Source organism: Osmerus eperlanus, chromosome 17 (assembly GCF_963692335.1).
Source record: "Osmerus eperlanus chromosome 17, fOsmEpe2.1, whole genome shotgun sequence".
NCBI lineage: Eukaryota > Metazoa > Chordata > Actinopteri > Osmeriformes > Osmeridae > Osmerus > Osmerus eperlanus.
Window position 1 is genome coordinate 2,966,288 of NC_085034.1, and position 16,399 is coordinate 2,982,686.

General features: G+C 47.7%; 1 protein-coding gene across 8 annotated transcripts in view; it reads left to right on the forward strand.

The window, feature by feature from the left end:
- Window positions 1–230: 230 nt before the first annotated feature.
- Window positions 231–16,399, forward strand: part of nrcama (neuronal cell adhesion molecule a) — a 37,973-nt gene continuing 21,804 nt past the window's right edge. For all 8 annotated transcript variants that reach the window (XM_062482969.1, XM_062482972.1, XM_062482974.1 and 5 more), the window contains exon 1: window positions 231–443. The gene's annotated coding sequence lies outside the window, so the exon portion shown is untranslated. The remainder of the gene's footprint in view (window positions 444–16,399) is intronic.

The following is a 16,399-nucleotide window of genomic DNA, read 5'->3' on the forward strand; positions in this document are numbered from 1 at the left end:
CATCATCATCATCATCATCATCATCACCATATTTATAAATAATTAATCTGTTACACAAAAAGGTATACTGCAGCATAATTCTTATTTCTCTCCGTCGTTCGATCTGCAGGTCTCGTTGCCGCCTCTCATCAGTTTAGTGTCGCTGCAGCTGCATCTGTTCTCGGCACGCGCAGGGTATGCTACAGCATGCGCGTGCGCGGGCGGTAACATTGCTGCTCGTTTGAAGGCAGCGGGGGAGCGCGTGAGGAGTGAGATAGAGAGAGAGGCAGTGAACAGGGAGAGAGAGAAAAGAGAAAACCGTGGACCACAGGCTGCTGCGGCGGGGAACGAGTGCACTGCTGCCCAGAGACGGTCCCTAACTGGGAGACAAAAACCCAACTCACCTATTTCCATACCGACAGCTTCAGAAAAGCGAGAATATATCTCGCTGTCTGCATTAGAAGGTGAGTTTTGATGCTTCAAATGTCGCCTGCAATATAATTTCACTGCGGGAGATCTATCGCGGGGATGCCGTATGTAAGCTCTGTGTTCTGATACACCGATTGACCGTGAGAATACTGCGCATTTGGTGCAGAGGGTGGCAGGGCGAAGAGGATGGCGACCGCTTGTGCTTTCCCCATAGCAACCGAGGATGTTGCGGATATTTGTAATGTCAGGTGTGAATGGAGACCCATCACGATTAGCATCTTAAAGCTCACATGAAAGGAAACCCCTCATCAGATAAAAACATCCGTGAATGCAATGGCTGCCAAAACAGGGTTAGGGAAGGCGCAAGATAACTGGAATAATTGACGAATTATCAAGAGGACGTTCATCCTATCTTGTGAAACCTATTGTTTAATGTCCCCATGTAAATAAATAATGTCTTACGGATGCGGAAGATAACACGAACGGATGCTCCTTTGTGTTTTGAACCGGGCGAGTGTGATTAGCGGGATTATTTGATGTCTGCTAGTGATAGAATCAGTTGTTAGGCTGAACCATGTCATATGGACTCCCCGTGGTGTACAGTAGCATGGTCAAATTGTGAGTGTTTGCTCTAATATCCTGGATATCAGTGGGCAATTATTTATAGATGTTTTTATGTTTTATTGGGTCGACTTAATTATTATTCCCAGCTTTTGGACAGTGATCATTGTCTTGTGTAGTAGGCTATGTGTGGACTGTAGCAGATCCATATCTCTGTGAATAAGGGGGTTTCCCATTCCTGGTCCCAAGGTTCGGTCCCCTACTGCATGTGTTACATAACCTGCTACTCCTGTAGTGACCTGAGTCTACTGGACCAAAGCTGAAGCTAGATCAAGCATGATTCATGTTGAAGTAAATAATGAGATATAGCTTTCTGTATGTTTGTTTGTTTGCTTGTTGTGATTTCCACAAATTGTGTCGGTAATCGGATAGCAAAACAAGTTAAATGGAAGCAATAATCTAGAAATATAGGCTGTAGGACAGATTTTTTGTTTTCTAAAAACGACAGTTGACGCACCCACATGCAGATGCACACAAACACCATGATGTGTGCTACTATTGATATACACAACGATAAATAATTGTTTGTAGTGGGATTATTCTCTGCCATACTCAACCTCACAGCGTCTGCGCATTACTGGTGAAGAAGCTTTGCACTGTGTGTGTGTGTGTGAACATGATTTATGATTCTGTATATGTCCACAGGCATTTCATTTGGCTGTTTCCTTCTCCAAACGTTGTGCTAGGGCTTAGACATCTGTCTCCTCTCAGACAGAACACTTCCCAGCAGCCCTGAGACCATCAGCTGGGTTATACATGACTGTGGTGGGGGCCCATCCTTCTCTCTCCCTGCCAGGTAGAGAGGCACACATCCAGTCTCTCAGAGACAGATTCCTCTGAACCACTGAGACACAGTTCTCTGTGTGTGTGTGTGTGTGTTTGTGTTGCAGGCTGAGCAGACCTGCTCAGTTCAGTGTGAGAGGGGGAAGGCGAGGTAAATTGAATGCAATTACAGCAGCCGATTCACCAACATCCTGGGGGCTAATTAGGGAGGGAGTCAGATGGCTGAGCGGTGAGGGAGTCGGGCTAGTAATCTGAAGGTTGCCAGTTCGATTCCCCGCCCGTGCCAAATGACGTTGTGTCCTTGGGCAAGGCACTTCACCCTACTTGCTTCGGGGAGAATGTCCCTGTACTTACTGTAAGTCGCTCTGTATAAGAGCGTCTGCTAAATGACTAAATGTAATTAGGATTGGCACCTTCGTGTAGGCGGTGGCTCTCTGTGTGTTCACATGTGTGTGAGTATAATAGGGCACCAGCTGAAACTGTTTATGGGGTTTTATATGGTGTGTTATTGAGTCTCATTGAGAGCATTGAATTATCATGGCTGACAGAGGATTGATGAATTGGCTCATGGGCTAGGGGGCTCGTATTCCAGAATAGCGAGAAACTAAGGATAATGGGAGACTTGGAGGCTAACAGGGTAGGAGGCTATGCAGCTTGGATGCTAGAAGGCTGGGACACTTGGATGCTTGGAGGCCAAGCATCTAAGGCTAGGAATTAAATACTTGACTGTAGCTGGTCTGCACAGTTGACAGGCTTGCCAACAGCTACTGTCGTTGTCTTTCCGGAGAGATCCAGACTGCATCTTTATAATGCCACTGCTTTTGGCAGTATGAAATCTAGGCCAGGAACTAAAGAACGTTTGTACGTATTGTAGAGTTGGTGTGGTTGTCATTTGATGGCAGAGAAATGAAGAACCTACTACTGTGTCTCTTTACTCCTGACTGTCATTTATATGGCTCCTGTCCTATACGACATGCTAGCCCAGCCTAGGTTGTCATGTATATCTCATACAGAACAGTGTTAGCCAACCTCTTTCAGGGAGAAAGAGAGGGAAAGAGAGATGGAGGGGGGAAAATGGCGTGCTGAGATCACCAGCTGTGCTAGGCATCTTCTGAAGCTGAGCGTGAACCTGGAGTCTAATAAGAGGAGACATGGCACACTCTGACCTGCCTGTACACACACGCGCACACACACACACACACACACACACAAGTGCAAACACCTCCTGATTGACATGCTGGATGGGAGGCCAGACATTTTGTGCTGTTGCAACTACTTTCCAAATAATGTCACTGGTGGCTTGATTCACTGCGAGAGGTTCAGACCAACAGAAAGCACATTAACCCATATCCCTTGTTAGGAAATATCCACTTGCTGTTGGGTGTGTGAAGTGAGAATTTCCCAAATTCTAGTCTGGAAAAGGCTTGTCTGATGCTAGGCCTTTGTTTTTGTAGACAAATCACCTGTCAGTCTCTCCCTCTCTCTCCATCTGCCACCACCTTGTTAACAAAACAAGATGCTTTATCGGAATACGTAAATAAATGGATCATCAGGATTATAACCAAGTGTTAGAGTCTGGCTGCGAAGGAGAGGAGTCGCAGCATGGTTATATTGAATAGCATTGACCAGCAACAGATGCATTATCAAGCTCAACTGTACTCTCTCTCTCTCTCTTTCTCATTGCGTTAACAAAGACTATACTCATCTTAATGCTCTGTGCAGTAGGGTTCAGAATTTGATCTATTTTCCAGCTTTGACATGATTAGTGAATATTTAGGTCAAAGAATCCATTAGGACATTCCTTCCTCCCTCACTCCTTCATCCTATCACCTTAAGGTGCTGTGGTCACATGTCAAAATATTTTTGGATACACCTATCAGACAGAAGTTCATAGCAATCGGTATTGAAGATATTTTGGGTGAAGGTAATTGATTCTGTAAGCTATGACGGGTGCTTTTATTCACCATGCACATGTTATAAGTTCTGAGCCCATGGCGTGGGAGGGGGAAGATAAATATTTCAAGAATATTTTTCTACAAGCAGTTGACAGATACATACATGTCCATGACCTATATATTAATTTCAGGAAGAGATTAATTTGGAAGGGATTTAATTATCCACATGTGATGTGTTAGGTGTTAGGCATGATTTGACAAGTAGCCTCCTCTTTCAGTGTGTAACCCTTCCAGGCGTTCCCATTAGTGTCATGTAAAAATGTGTTTTGTGAATACCAGGATGCTGTAACCAGAGGGCTTAGCTTCTCCAGGGGCTTATCCTGGGTCTCCCATAGATCTGTTTTCCCAGGCATATGCTCACAGATGGTTGATCACTGGAACTATTGTATTGACCTGCGGCGATCAATATCTGAGTGTTGTGGGCAATAAGTTCCAGCTGAATGGAGCCTGCCTCAGTCCAGTCTCTCCTCCAGCCTCTCCCACTGGTCTGGGTCTGAACAGAGGACCTTTCTCTGGCTTCACGGGACACCCTCGATAGTCCGCTGACGGGTTGAGAGAGAGAGGGAGAGAGGGAGAGGGAGAGAAAGAGAGAGGGAGAGAAAGAGAGAGGGAGAGAGAGAGGGGGGGAGAGAGAGAGAGGGAGAAGGAGAGAGATTCAGAAAGGGAGAGAGAGAGATGGAGAGAGGCAAAGGCAGAGAGAGGGAGAAAGAAAGAATTACATTGTAGTAAAGATAAAGTGTTCAGTAATCTAGCTTGTGCACAAAATGAAGAGGATGAAAGGCAGGCTGTTTCATTTTGGCGACATCATCAATCAGCGCCTGTAACTGGCCACTGATAAACCAATTACAGAGAGACGGCTCCTGCATGTTTATGACTGGCTGGCTGGCTGGAGAGAGTGAAGGAGAGAGGATGGAAAGAGGGGAAAGAATAAGAGATAAAGGGAGTTACGGCTTTTGGTCAGTGAACGGCGGTTTGGTCTATGGTCCCTAGTGGTTTTCCTGACGCTTGTTCAAAATGAAGAGAGGAAGGGGAGTGGGGAAGGAGGGGGAAGAGAGATACTGTAGAGAGGAGGTTTGAGGGAATTTTGCTCAGGTTATGTTCTCAGGTTGAAATGAATGATTCATTTTACGCATGACTCACAGTATGAGGTCAGGCACAAGTTTATTCATTTAAAAGGGCACTGTAAAAGGTTAATGGTAGTTTATCACCGTTAGGTGACGAGAATAGTAGCCTTGAACTCTTTCTCTCCTATTTTCCTCCCTCCCTCCCTCCTCCCTCTTCCTCTTTCTTTCCCTGGAGAACATGCTGACCTCTGTGTTCCAGGACAGCCAGTGGATACCAAGTATTGTCCTCTGTCATACCAGCTACTTTCTCTCCTCCGGGCTCTGCCCTCCATCCTTCCTTCCCTCCCTCCATCCCTCCCTCCATCTCTCCCCTGCCTCCTTCCATCTCCACCCCATTGCCTCCCCCTGCCTATGCTTTTCTGGGCTGTTAGGAATCAGCTCCCCGACTACCACGAAGCTGGACTTTGAGCATATGTCTTTGTGTTTGGATGGAAGTCACTTTAATCCAACTCACATTGTGCTTCCAATCCACCCTTCATTAACACATACTACAGTTAGTCTCTGCTTTAGTTTTGCTGCGATGGAGTTCCTATTTGCTGGTTTGAGGAAGCTGGCATCACTTGGCAAACATCCAAAAATTCTCTACTGTAGGCACAGATCAAAAGCGTATATTTGAGGTGCTATGAGCAATTTTCCACCAAATTAACCATCCCTGAACGATTCTCCCAATCTCGGCTCTGTCTGTAACAGATAACCTCTCGTCACCACCGCTCATATCTGACAAACACACACACACACACACACACACACACACACACACACATACACACACACACACTGACTTAACCATCTCTCTTTGCAGCCAGGGGCTGTGTGGAACAGGAAGGTTCATAATTAGAGAGGACCTAGAGACCATATTTCATCAAACAAAATCTCTGCTGGTTTTTCAAGTTTTTAATCAGATTACAAAAGCTAATTGCTTTTTTTCCAGAATATATTTGGCATAATTACTACTTGCTTAATTTTAGTTTATCCCTGTTTGTCTTTAATGTTACAAGACCATGTGAAGACTTTCAGCAAGTGCACAGACGACCAGCTTTTCTAACAATGTGGCTGGTAAGTTGTCGTGTTGCATGTTGTCTTGAAGGATATCTCTTGTCTTTTCATTTTTAAATGACAGAGATGACATCAGACACAAGTTACTGTGTGGTAGATTCTTTGAATATGAACTCCAGAATGTTACAGCGTAACGGATCATCATGATGGACTGTTGTTGTGTGGAACATTCCGAGTGCTGTATGTCCTGGGACACTGTCTCTTCACCAGAAACCTAAAGGACACTTCCGAATTTCGGATCTACATTTTCCTGTTCCCTGACTCTAACAGTGCAAGCAGGTCATATATTACTGCAGTTGGTTTTGTTACCTGGGAAATTACCCTCTACAAAGCATGACATGAGTATAATGTAACTGCATTTGTGCGTATTCTGTGTGTTGATCGGTATAAAGTTACTGTATTTAGCGGGAGAGTGTGAGGGTGTGATCTGGGGGATGACTTGGTTTTCCCACGGCTGCCCCTCCCGCTGCCCATGGTGCAGGTCATGGTGAGATCAGGTGTCTGGGAGTGTCTGGAGGGCTGACATTTTAAACACACCAACCTGTAGCAGGGCTGGGAGGAGGAGCAGGCACAGGATGACGACACAGGAGGAGAAACAGGAGGAGCAGATGAGGAGAAACAGGAGGAGAAATAGGAGGAGCAGAGGAGGAGCAGAGGAGGAGTAGGAGGAGAAACAGGAGGAGCAGAGGAGGAGTAGGAGGAGAAACAGGAGGAGAAACAGGAGGAGAAACAGGAGGAGAAACAGGAGGAGAAACAGGAGGAGCAGAGGAGGAGTAGGAGGAGAAACAGGAGGAGAAACAGGAGGAGAAACAGGAGGAGAAACAGGAGGAGAAACAGGAGGAGAAACAGGAGGAGCAGAGGAGGAGAAACAGGAGGAGAAACAGGAGGAGAAACAGGAGGAGAAACAGGAGGAGAAACAGGAGGAGAAACAGGAGGAGAAACAGGAGGAGCAGAGGAGGAGAAACAGGAGGAGAAACAGGAGGAGAAACAGGAGGAGAAACAGGAGGAGAAACAGGAGGAGAAACAGGAGGAGAGTGCATGGTGTCCATACCACCTCTGCTGCATGTAGAACAGGCAGACCCTGTCTCATTGATCACATCTGCACTCAACCATGTGATGTCGGACTTAAATAATTGATTTAGAGCATGTATCAACTCTGCTGGATCCATAACTGTCAGTATTGGGTGCTATACTGACAGGATCGTATGGATCCAGGGTTCAGGTGTGGCCCTGACAGAATCGTATGGATGCAGGGTTCAGGTGTGGCCCTGACAGAATCGTATGGATCCAGGGTTCAGATGTGGTCCTGACAGGATCGTATGGATCCAGGGTTCAGATGTGGTCCTGACAGGATCGTATGGATCCAGGGTTCAGGTCTGGTCCTCCTGACAGGAGGACCAGAGGGCTCCCCAGCCTTATCCTGTGTACACCATCAGCACTGAGCCAACTACCAGGACTGTTTAGCTCAGTTTACTTATTGACCACATAAGCCCACACACTCACAAGGTACAAGCAGTCATAAACACACGTGCACACATTTTTGTTTATATTATTTAAGTAAATTATTTGTAGGTAAATGTAGGGACCAAACAAAACATTGTTCAATGTGATAGCATCTGTTGTGAAAGCAGGGAAAGTGCTGACCTGACTTAATCCTTTGTCTGGTGGACTGTGGCCTCTCTGTCAGATCTGGGCTTCTGCACAGCCTAAAGGCCCAGGCCACGAGCTCAGCAACATGGATGTGTGTGTGCGATTGTGTGACTGTGTGTGTGTTTGTGTGTGTGTGCTGAATCTCAGATAGCAGTAAATAGCTCTTTGTGTTTTTGTTTTTGTATGCCTGTTCAAAAGAGAACGAGAGAGAAAGAGAGATGGATAAATAGTAGAATCATGCAGATTGAAACAGCATCACACACTCACACATCACTGATGGTCGGCCTCAGAACAGCCATTTCACTACCAGGCTCTGGACTGACACACTAACCACCACCTGATGAGTTGATCTGGCCAGCTTGTGAAAGCTTGGAAAGCGTGACCTTTAGTCAGACCTGAGGCAGACAGCTCTGTATAGATCACTTAGATGGAGCAGACATCTAAGCCAGTCCCCTTGCCTTGAAGCTGCCTGTCTGTCTAGCCGCCTATCTGTTTGTCTGTCTGTATGCCTCAGAGAAAAAATAGGTTAGCTGGAGATTAGCAGTAGCTGTGTGTAGCTACGAGGGCTGCATGGCATGTATTGTTCTAGAAAATAAGAAAGAAATTTGATATTTTTTTTCTTCCAGGTTAAGAATTTGTGGATAGAGGACTTACGCTGTGTGGAACAGAGCAGAGAAGGTGTGACAGAAACTCCTGAAATATAGATGTGTCTGCCTGGAGCTCTGCTACCAGGGAAGTAGGAGGGACTCACTAACCTGCTCTGTAGAGGATGAGTCGAATACTGTAGCTAGCTGCTAACTATAGTACACAGCCCAAACCAGTCTCTCTAAGCCTGCATCTTTCATACAGGGTATTTTCTTTATTTCAGTTTCAATCGACTCATGGAGCTCTCCTAAATCTTGTTTATTGGTAACAATTTCAGTCATATAACACAAGGTGGGTGTATTTGACTGTAGGTCAATACAGCCAGGCTCACTTTGGTTAATGAAAATTAGGGCAGAACCATAGATGCACTTTGCATGGGGTTTTGTGTGTGTGTGTGTAGGTGTGTGTCTGTGCGTGTCTGTGCGTGTCTGTGTGTATTTGTTCTGTGAGTGTACAGAGTTAGTCTGTTGATGATAAAATCAAATCAACCTGAGCAATACTCAAATAACTCTGACCATACTCTATTGTTGTAGTGTGCCTGTGTGTGTTGTGTCAGCTCTCAGCATGACAGGATGTTTCCTAAGGTGTGTTTGTTGGTACATTCACCAAGTGTCGTTAGTCAGGCACCACATCAGAGGAATGGGTCACACAGGGGCCAGCCCAATCTATGTTGGAAACACCCTTTTAATAGGGTGTTGGAAGATAATGGCATCTCATCCCAGAGACGGGCTGAGATTCTGCTGGCAGCTGCAATCTCTCTCAATGTCTCTGGTGGTTTATTTGAACCTTCTAGATCCTTTTCAGTGATGTCCATTAGGTATAGGTCACTCTGGACCATTAGTAATGTGTCCTTTGTGTGTCTAGTATTGTAGTTAGTCACCCAGCTAGAACACATTAGGAACAGTCTGCTTGTACAGGTGAAGTAGCTCCTTTGTGCTCATTCTGCAGCTGTGCAACTTGGACTTCTCCCATTTCTCTCTCTTTTTCTCCATCTCTCCTTCCCTCCATCTCTCTACACTGACTACCCCTTGTCAGTCCGTTTCCGGTGTCAGATGGACAGCTAGATAGCTAGTGACTACTGACGCAAGACCTCCACTTGATTCTGTATACAATAGAATGGTGGGGGTGTAAATATGTAGGATGGTTGCAGCTGAAAAAAAAATTGTACTCTAACAATGAGGGAGTTCTAACAATGGCAAAAAAAAATCTCTGTTTTCTCCCAGTACTTTAGTGTTCTCTTAGTACTCTGACTACTCTCTCTTTCTCTCCTTCTCTCTCCCCCTCTCTCTCCCCCTCTCTCCATCTCTCTCGGTCTATGGGTGTGTGCAGCTATGCTGTCAATATTAGCCAGCTCCCTGACTTCCATACATTCTACCTTCCCCTGTTTGCTTGTGCTTTTCTCTCCTTTAGATTTCTTCACAACGGCCATCTTTTTCTCATTTCCCCTTTGCTCGTTTCTCATCCTCCATCTGTCTCTCTCTTTGTCTTCCCATTCCCTTTCTGTCTACCTCCATCCCTCTCTGACAGATCATCTAGTCCCTGGAGTACATGTGTCTGCAAGCCTGGGCTGACATGACTGTATGTGTACGTGTGGAAGGAAGGGCTTGACTGAGGTTGGCATGACTGTGCATGTGTGCATGGTTGGGTGGGTAAATATGTGGTCAGGGTAGACTTGCGCATTACTGATAGCTGTGATCTGCTTACGGAGACAGTTCTGGCCTCAGCCCTCAGTCCCAGCCCCAGTCCCAGCCCAGGCTCAACCCCCTAGCCCCAGCCCGAAGCTCCACTCCCTGGCTCAACCCTCCAGCCCCAAACTCAACCTCAACCCTCAGCCCTAGATGATATATCTGCAGAAGGTATCTCTCCTGTAGCCTGGAGTGCTCATGCATTAACATAGAAATGATCTATTGTGTATTGTGCTCTGTGTGTCTGGGTGGTTTAATGGACTCATGCCTCCTGGGCTCAGGTAGCACATTTACATGAACATTACCACCATCCTCCCGCACATGTCTGTCTGTCTCTTACACTCTGTCTGTCTGTCTGTCTGTCTGTCTGTCTCTTACACTCTGTCTGTCTGTCTGTCTGTCTGTCTGGTATACCGAGAAAGGGTGGTTGCTAGAGAAGACAGTTCTGGTCAAAGAGATGCTCCGAGAGTTGTAAATCACCCTGATTAAAGCAGAGTGTGAAAGGTCCTTTATGTAGGACTATTACCCTCAGTGTGTGTGTGTGTGTGTGTGTTTGTGTGTGTTTGTCCGTGTGTTTACCAGGCCCTGTGTGAACTCAGTTGAAATGAAAAACGTGCCGTTATCCATGGAAACCAATCATGCTCTTTTTGACTGTTCACTCCTTCCCTGCGGGGGGAGGAGGGAGAGGATGTGAGGAGGGCAGAGGGGGAGGGGAGAGGGGGAGGGGAGAGGGGAGAGGGAGGATGAGGGTGTTTATGTGTGAAATTGAGTCCAGGAGAGATATAATGTAACAATGGCCCTGCACACACCTGACTGCTAAGAACAGATGTTCACTACCTCCGGTTCTGCCGGGAGAGAACACAGTTCTGTAGCAGTGTGCTTCATAAGGAACCATCTGGAATGCTAAACCTGACTGTAGTCCATAGCTGTGGTCTCAGTCATACTCATGCCATGCTGTTAACACACCCCCAAGTCATTACCTTGAAATAACTCAAGGGATGGTCTATTAGAGCATCTACAATTCTGAACATGTTTGGTGTGATCATTTGGGTGTATACATGCTTGGTGTGAGTGTGTCTGTGTTGGCTTGGTGTGATAGTGTGTGTGTATGGATACTTGGTGTAATTGTGTGTGCATGCAGAGGCCCAGTTCCATAAGTGTCCATGGGGACCAGTGTTCCCAGCAGATGGGATATAGAGACGAGTCATAATTACTCAGGTGTCTGGGGAGGGGGGACCACAAAGAGGAAGTGTGTTCTGGCAACACAATAACATGGTATATGGCTCCCAAACTGGCAACATGCTAAATGAAGTCGTTCATCATTGTCTCTTGAACACACATCCCGATAAGTGCACACACGCACGCACGTGCACATACATACAGCGTGTATCTGTATGTTTGATGTGTGTGTGTGTGTGTGGCTGGGTGAGGCAGCACACAAGTTAACAATAACCAACAATAGCAATCACACAATAACCTAATGGACAAACCATTGAATGGTTTCAAGTACGTGGAATGTGTGCTGGCAGTCAACAACAATGGATCTCCCTGGGAGAACAGTATGGATCTTCAGAAGCAGAGATAACCTCCCAGACAAAGGCCCCCTGAATGAGGCGGATTGGCTTACAGTCCATTCTGGAGTGAGCAGGGAATGAGTGGGCTCAGAGAAACAGGAGAGCGGGGTCTGTTGGAGGGAAGACAACACCTGCTGCTGGTGCCAGGCTCTTGCCACCACACAGAACACGCTCTCTGGCAGATGGCGGGGAGAGGTGGTGGTGTAACACAGGCCTGAGTACCACAGACAACAAGGGATGGAACCTGCACTCTGAACCCCATAAATTCAGAATAATCATAATGTTTTTTTTGGAAACCGACTACATCAAAAGCTATTTAAGCCATCTAAGCAACTTCCAAGTAAATCATAATTTCTACAAACTATTAATTGATTCAAATCCTGGTCTTTTGATTGGCCTGACGATGGGTCAACACACAACAGCATGCTGGCCTCAGGGTCCACTCTGACCGACTGACGAGCACCGGGAAGTGTGTTAACCACCATTGAGTGGCTGATAAAGGGGGTTGTTTTAATCTGCCCCTCTGTGTGTGTGTGTGTGTGTGTGTGTGTGTGAGGAGGAGGGCAGACAGACGGGGCGTGTAGGAAGTGTGTGTTCCCCTGCAACTGTCGCTTATCGCTGCACTGGGGCCCCTTAAACCACAGAGGATTATAGGGCTTTACCCTTTATACACACACACACACACACTCACACTCACACACACACGCTGCACTCAGTATTGTAATTTTTGTATCACAGTGCTAAGGTGCAGAACAACTAGACTGAGACATTCTTTATTCTTTTTATTCATTTCTACCAATAGCTAGAAAGGCATTCTGAAAGGCATTTTACCACAGCACTCCAGTCAGAGAGGAAGGGCCAGTCTTGAGTTAATGTGTTTCTCTGACGCTACACTGTGGTACATATGTGTGTGTGTGTGTGTGTGTTTGTGTCTCTGTGTGTATGCGTGTCATATAATATATGTCCTATATCCTTCATGTTGTGGTACTAGGTCTGGTTCATATCAGATTGACGGGCCTGCTGAGGACAGGTTTGACACAGGCTGGTGGTCTAGACTGACCTCAGATCAGCAGGAAATAGCTTACGTGGGGTATTTGTAAATGAACACTATAACTATACTAATGAACCCAACATAACACTTCTCTGTAAAGCTTCCCTTTCGAGTGCCTGCTGCTGTTTTCTATGGTAGATACTCTCTCCACCCGGGTCTACTGTGTGTGGGATAGCCATAAAGCATGCATGTGTCTTCCTCTCCTGTTCTCTCTCATCCCCTTGCTTCTCTATTTCTGCTCATGCTCTTTCTATATCTCTCTGCCCCCAACCCTTCGCTGTTTCTCTCTCTCTCTTTTTCCCTCTCTCTCTCCATTCGGATGATGAAGCGTTTTTAGATCTATCACTCAATAATGCATGCTTTCTCTTTCCGATTCACTCACACGCTTCTCATCTAGTGTTTTTGATTCTCCTCTCCCACATTCTCTCTCTCTTTCCCTCTCTCTTTCATTCTCTCCCCCTTCTGGCTCTCAACCGCTCTCCCTTTCTCCTTCTCTGTCTCCATAGTAACGGCATAGGGCTGGGGGGTTAGGTGTGTGCAGTGTGCTTGTGAGTGTGTGTGTGTGTGTGTGTTAGCACTTCTCTGTGTGTGTAGGGGAGCAGCTGTGAGTGACGGCTGCTATGCCGTCCAGCAGAAGGTCATCTCATGGTCCAGATCAAACAGAAGGTCCAGACAGCTCAGTGGGGCTGTGGAGCGGTCTTATAGGAGAATACTCCTCACCATAGTGCCCTGGTAACTGCCGTAAAACGGTCTTTGTCATGTCCGTGCTGCCCATGTGAAATGAACGGGCCTCTCTGGGAATTAGGATCATATATTCATGGTCAGGCGTGTGTGTGTGTGCCTGAGTGTGAGTCTCTTGAGCCTCGCCTGAGGTGAATCCAGTCATTTTTGTATTGTGTATTGATTGCACTCCGTGCCTGTCTTGTGTGCACAAACGCAGAGTAATCCCTCTGGGATGGGACAATACAGCCACGAATTCATGCGGCCTGTCACCTTGACAACACAGAGAACGTCTACTGGATTAGATAAACTGCTCCGATGAACTGTGTGTGCATGTGTGAGTGTGTGTGGTTTGTGTTGTCTACCAAATGTTTATTGTTGCATGTCCTATTTTTAAGATTTAGAACGTGGTGTGATGTGAAAGATAGAGCTCTGCATGCTTAACCAGGTGGGAATGTTCCTGTGTCAGATGTTCCTGGTTGTGTGTTCCTGTGTCAGATGTTCCTGGTTGTGTGTTCCTGTGTCAGATGTTCCTGGTTGTGTGTTCCTGTGTCAGATGTTCCTGGGTGTGTGTTCGTGTGTCAGATGTTCCTGGTTGTGTGTTCCTGTGTGAGATGTTCCTGTGTGGGATGTTCCTGTGTGTGTGTTCCAGGTTTGAATACAGGTAACACACCCTCTATCATGGCCCCTTCCCGCTGCTCTACTGCACACCATCACTGATGAGGTGCCTCTCCTTCCTGTGGCGGTGGGCTGGGATTGGTCAGACTGATGTGTGTACACTGCAGTGCGGCGCGTGTGTGTGCATGAGCACTTCCAGCCTCTGCAGTGCTGCTGGGTCGTCAATCACCAGGCCGGAAAGCTTCGACTGACTAGGCCTGGGTGTTTCATGTGTAGCAGAGGAGGTTGGTTGGATTGGGAATGGGAAGAGGTTAGAGGTTACATAGCTTAGAGGCTACATAAGTCTAAGGTTACACACACACACACTAATGAAATGGAGGTTGAGGTGTGAGCAGAGCCGGTTTGAGCCAACCCCCTTGTGGTCTGCTGCAGCACAGTATTACGTAACACTGAGTTGTGTTTCTGTAATATCTGGCTCCTATTGTGTCAGCACTGCAGTCTCCCTCTGCTATAATCCAGTTAGCTCTGAAATACAATCAGACTACTCACTGTTTATTAGTTTCATATTGTACTTTGATATGGGCTGTAAGCTCTCCTCTCCTGTTTCCTCCTCTCATCCCCTCCTCTCTTCACCTCTCCTCTTCCCTTCATGAGTAATCCTGACGGGTGAACAGATGGAGGATGTAGGAAGGCACACAGGGATGCCAGCTCTCACCCCTCCCTGCCCTCCTCCTCCTATCCTCGCATCCTCCCCACCTCTACCCTGCCCTCCTCCATCCTATCCTCCCATCCTCCCCACCTCTACCCTGCCCTCCTCCATCCCATCCTCCATCCTCCCCACCTCTACCCTGCCCTCCTCCATCCTATCCTCCCATCCTCCCCACCTCTACCCTGCCCTCCTCCATCCTATCCTCGCATCCTCCCCACCTCTACCCTGCCCTCCTCCATCCTATCCTCGCATCCTCCCCACCTCTACCCTGCCCTCCTCCATCCCATCCTCCATCCTATCCTCCCCACCTCTACCCTGCCCTCCTCCATCCTATCCTCCCATCCTCCCCACCTCTACCCTGCCCTCCTCCATCCTATCCTCCCATCCTCCCCACCTCTACCCTGCCCTCCTCCATCCCATCCTCCCCACCTCTACCCTGCCCTCCTCCATCCTATCCTCCCATCCTCCCCACCTCTACCCTGCCCTCCTCCATCCTATCCTCCCATCCTCCCCACCTCTACCCTGCCCTCCTCCATCCTATCCTCCCATCCTCCCCACCTCTACCCTGCCCTCCTCCATCCTATCCTCCCATCCTCCCCACCTCTACCCTGCCCTCCTCCATCCTATCCTCCCATCCTCCCCACCTCTACCCTGCCCTCCTCCATCCCATCCTCCATCCTCCCCACCTCTACCCTGCCCTCCTCCATCCCATCCTCCATCCTCCCCACCTCTACCCTGCCCTCCTCCATCCCATCCTCCATCCTCCCCACCTCTACCCTGCCCTCCTCCATCCCATCCTCCATCCCATCCTCCATCCCATCCTCCCATCCTCCCCACCTCTACCCTGCCCTCCTCCATCCCATCCTCCATCCTATCCTCCCCACATCTACCCTGCCCTCCTCCATCCCATCCTCCATCCCATCCTCCATCCCATCCTCCATCCCATCCTCCCATCCTCCCCACCTCTACCCTGCCCTCCTCCATCCTATCCTCCCCACCTCTATATCCTGTCCTGTTCTCATCTTGCTACCACCCATCCCTCCACCCTCAGCATGCTTTAAAAGGGGGGGATGAAGGGGACGATAGCAGGTATGTAGTTTTGATTGAGGACATGACCTCTGGTCATACGTCACAGACATTTAGCTTGCCATTACACCAGCCATAAAGGTCTGATTGGGTACTAGTGAAGGTCACTGTGGGGGTGTGGGTCATGGCATCACTGTAACTCGTGTCACTGTTAATCCCTCAGTCACTCACCAAGGCTGTGCTCATCAATACCTCTCCAGTCCCCTTGCGTCGACACAGGGATAGCGTAGACCCCTTAATGCTGCCGTAAAGCAGAGGAGTTGTCCTAATATTGGAGCATGTGTTGTTGACAGATGTGTTCCGAAAAAAGATTCACGTGACACATTCACGTGTCAGGTGATGTGCGAGTGACTGACTAAGCTGCTCGTGTGACCTGCCAGATCTGAGGGTGTTTATGCGGTTTTGGACTATTTTAACGAACACACTGACCTTTCCATGAACAGGGCGGACCTATCAGGCTGTTACGGTGAATGCTGTCGTACAGTAGGAGGATAAACACATGTCCTGTGAAGCCCAGGGATGCCGTGTGGTCTGTGACCATGCCATCGTCTGTGTCTGCAGCTCACTGTCCCCGGCCAAAGCTCCAGTCAGACAAATGGCTGCTCTAAGCTTCCATTGGTTTCTTCTCCTTTAACACACACATACAACATAAAGTTCACACACAAACGCACACAGATACACACACACACACACACAAAGTATGGATCGAGCCTG